This window comes from Myotis lucifugus, unplaced genomic scaffold, assembly GCF_000147115.1.
Source record: "Myotis lucifugus unplaced genomic scaffold, Myoluc2.0 scaffold_47, whole genome shotgun sequence".
NCBI classification, from domain to species: Eukaryota; Metazoa; Chordata; class Mammalia; order Chiroptera; family Vespertilionidae; genus Myotis; species Myotis lucifugus.
In genome coordinates, this window is record NW_005871095.1 from 4,329,337 (window position 1) to 4,332,990 (window position 3,654).

Consider the following 3,654-nt stretch of genomic DNA (forward strand, 5'->3'; position numbering starts at 1 on the left):
ATAGATTTTTTTGGTTTCTTTCTTTTTTCTTAATGCTCTCCAGAGGATCATTTTTTTTGAATTGATCAATTTTAGAAAGAGAGAGAGAGAGAGAGAGAGAGAGAGAGAGACATTGATGTGAGAAAAAAAGAAACATTGATTGGTTGCCTCCTGTATGTGCCCCGACCAGGTATGGAACCTAAAACCTAGGTATGTGCCCTGACCCAAATCGAACCAGCAACCTTTTGGTGTATAGGCCAGTGCTCCAACCAACTGAGCCACCTGGCTAGGACTCCCCAGATCTATTGACTTCTCTTCCTTTTTCTCCTTTGAGTCACACTCTTTACACACACACACACACACACACACACACACACACACTATAAACACATTCATTCAGTGCCTTATTCTTAGCTGTACTACTATCAACAATCCTGGCAGTCGATATATTGATCTCCTTCAACCCAAGGAGATAAAATGAAGATTTTAGTAAAATTATAAGCAAAAAAACAAAACAAAAACAGAATTGAGAATGAGATATCCTAGCAGAGCTCCCATAAAAGATTTGGATATTTTATGCTATTTATTATAAATTTGAAATGTCTAATCCGAGAGCTCTATTAGGCTGCAGCTGTTGTACGATCCCACCTCTTGTTCAAGATTCCAGTGTGCTTCAGAAAACTTCCCCAGAACCCAATCTAACATAAGTGCTGCAAAGGGGCCAGCTTGACATGCACAAAATGAACTGGCAAATTGAGTCAATTAAGAGGCTACCTCAGAATAGAGTTGCCATGCAATATGAAAGTCAGTTTTATGGGACTATGTAGATTGTGGAATTGGTAGTCTGCTAAATTGCCCCTCTGTCAGAATGTGAAACAAGAGTACAGCCATTTCATTTAGAGGAAAATGAATGGTTTGTCAGCCTCCCATATCCAAAGCCTGAGCCAGCCAGGCACCTTTAATGCTGCTTGAGAGACACCACTTTGCCTTCTCCAGGCCCCATTCTCTCTGCAGATCTACAGATCTGTCAATGTCTCTTCCAATCTCTAGATTGTGACTGGGTGACAGCCCCTCCTTCACTTTGAATTTTACTCTTTCTTTGTACCTGACTTGTCAGGCTGGGTGGTTCCTGAGCCCACCTTCTCTCAGAATGGTGCCTTTGCTCTCAGTGTTATACAGGAAGCATTGGGTAGTTTCACCTCACCCAGTCCAGGCTTTGCCCCTGGACCCAAAGCCTCAACCAGATATACAACCTTCATGTGCTCTGAGAGTGGTGTTCGAATATCAAATGTTACTCATTTCTATTTTGTAAATGTAAACTCTGAAGTTGCAAGTCATATTTAACCTTAACGTAGGGCTCCAGACTCAGCCCAGCACACTTTACCCAACACAGACTTGTTTCCCACTATCGCCCTGAGTAAAGAGCTCTTGGCCATCACAGCCTTTCTCTGGGCCACTATAGAATTTAGGGTCATGTCAGCACCATGATCATGATGTTTTTTGTTCTTTTAAAATATGTTTTTATCAAGGGAGAAGGAGAGAAACACTGATCAACTGTGTCCTGCAACCTCCCCCCCCTCCCCCCGACACTAGGGCTAGAACCCAAAACTATGGCATGTCATGTGCCCTGACCTGGAATAGAACCAGCAACCCTTTGGTGCATAGGACAACACCCAACCAACCAAGCCACACCTGCCAGGGTAGTACCATGATGTTTTAAAATCTGTTCTAGGAGTTTTATTTGAGTACTAGAGGCCCGGTGCACAAAAATTTGTGCACTCGGGAGGGTCCCTCAGCCCAGCCTGTGCCCTCTCACAGTCTGGGACCCCTCGGGGAATGACCACCTGCTGGCTTAGGCCTGCTCCCCGGGGGATTGGGCCTAAGCTGGCAGTCAGACATCCCACTGGCAGCCCGGGAGCCCTCAGGGGATGTCCACTTGCCAGCGGGAAGCAGACCTAGCTGCAGTTGGACATCCTTAGCGCTGCTGAGGAGGCGGGAGAGGCTCCCACCACCACCGCTGTACTGGCAGCCGTCAGCCTGGCTTGTGGCTGAGCAGAGCTCCCCCTGTGGGAGCACACTGACAACCAGGGGGCAGCTCCTGTGTTGAGCGTCTGCCCCCTGGTGGTCAGTGTGTGGCATAGTGACCAGTGATTCCCAGCTGCTCTGCTATTAGGGTCAATTTGCATATTACCCTTTTATTATATAGGATAGAGGCCTGGTACATGGGTGGGGGCCAGCTGGTTTGTCCTGAAGGGTGTCCTGAATCAGGAACAGAAAATAGAGGACCGGGAAGATCCTGAAGTGTGGAATTGCTGAGATCCACAACTGAGCTGAGTTGTGGAATCTTAAAATGGTAAATGTCAGAGGAAAAATATTTGTCTATCAGATATTGGTTTATCTTCCAAAGGAATGGAGTAAGGTTCAAGTTTATGCCAGATACTCAAAATTAATTTCAAATATGTTCATGGTATGATTGTAAAACTGTGTTGTGTCTCAGAGGACATTATTATTTAATATGATAGAAAAAAGTAAAATAGTATATATGACATTAAAAATGCATGCTTTATTATTCTTTTGGTCTTATAACCTTGCTATGTCAATATTTAATTTCTAGATAGTAATAGAATTCTACATATATTTAATGTAATTATAGCAAAGAGTGCTAAACATCTGGCTCACAAAAATACTAAATTTGGTATCAAAGTTGAAACTCGAATCAACGTCTCCTAATACCTGTGTCCTTTATGTCTCTCATAGGACACCTTTTAATTTCTTATTAAATATTATATGTGATGCTCTTACCTCACAGTTAACTATTATAATATTAGTCTTGTTACTCTTGAGTTATTTAGTAATCTTGTAAGAAATTTAAAAAAAAACTGTGAAATAAGCAAATGGGTGACTAAGTCCCCTTTTAATGTCATAGAGAGCATTGTAAACAGGCCTCTCTGAGGTTTATTTAATTTTATTGTCTAACATGCTATTTATGATTGATTAGTGCATAGAATCTTTGCAGATACATGTTAACTTGCAAAATTTTTACCTGGTATAGATGTATAAAGGCCCTGCATGATATGATCTGGTCTCCTCTTACCTCTTCGGCCTTACCTTGCATGGTCCTTCTACGGTTTAGCCATATGATCCACAATTAGGCAAAACCAAATGTACACTGTGCAGGAAACTGATTTGAAAAGATTCCAAAAATCTAGATTTGGGAAAGAGCTATGAAATGTATGCCATTTTATCTATCTATCTATCTATCTATCTATCTATCTATCTATCTATCTATCTATCTATCTATCATCTATCTATCTATCTATCTATCTATTATCTATCTATATATCTATTTAAATTCTTCATTGTTGAAGGTATTACATATGTCTCACTTTTTCCAGAATTGACCTCTCACTGCCCGATCCGCCCCCGCTGCCCCAGCACAGGCCTTCACCCCCCTACTATTGGTGTCCATTGTTCTGCTTATATGCATGCATATAAGTCCTATTGTTGATCTCTTACTCCCTCTCCCACCCTCCCCTGCCTTTCCTCTGAGGTTTATTCTTTTTTTTTTTTTTTAATAATAATTTTTATTTCTTAAAGTATTACAAATAGTATTACATATGTCTCCTTTTTTCCCCCCCTTGACATTCCCCCGACTCCTACCCCCCCCCCCCCCCC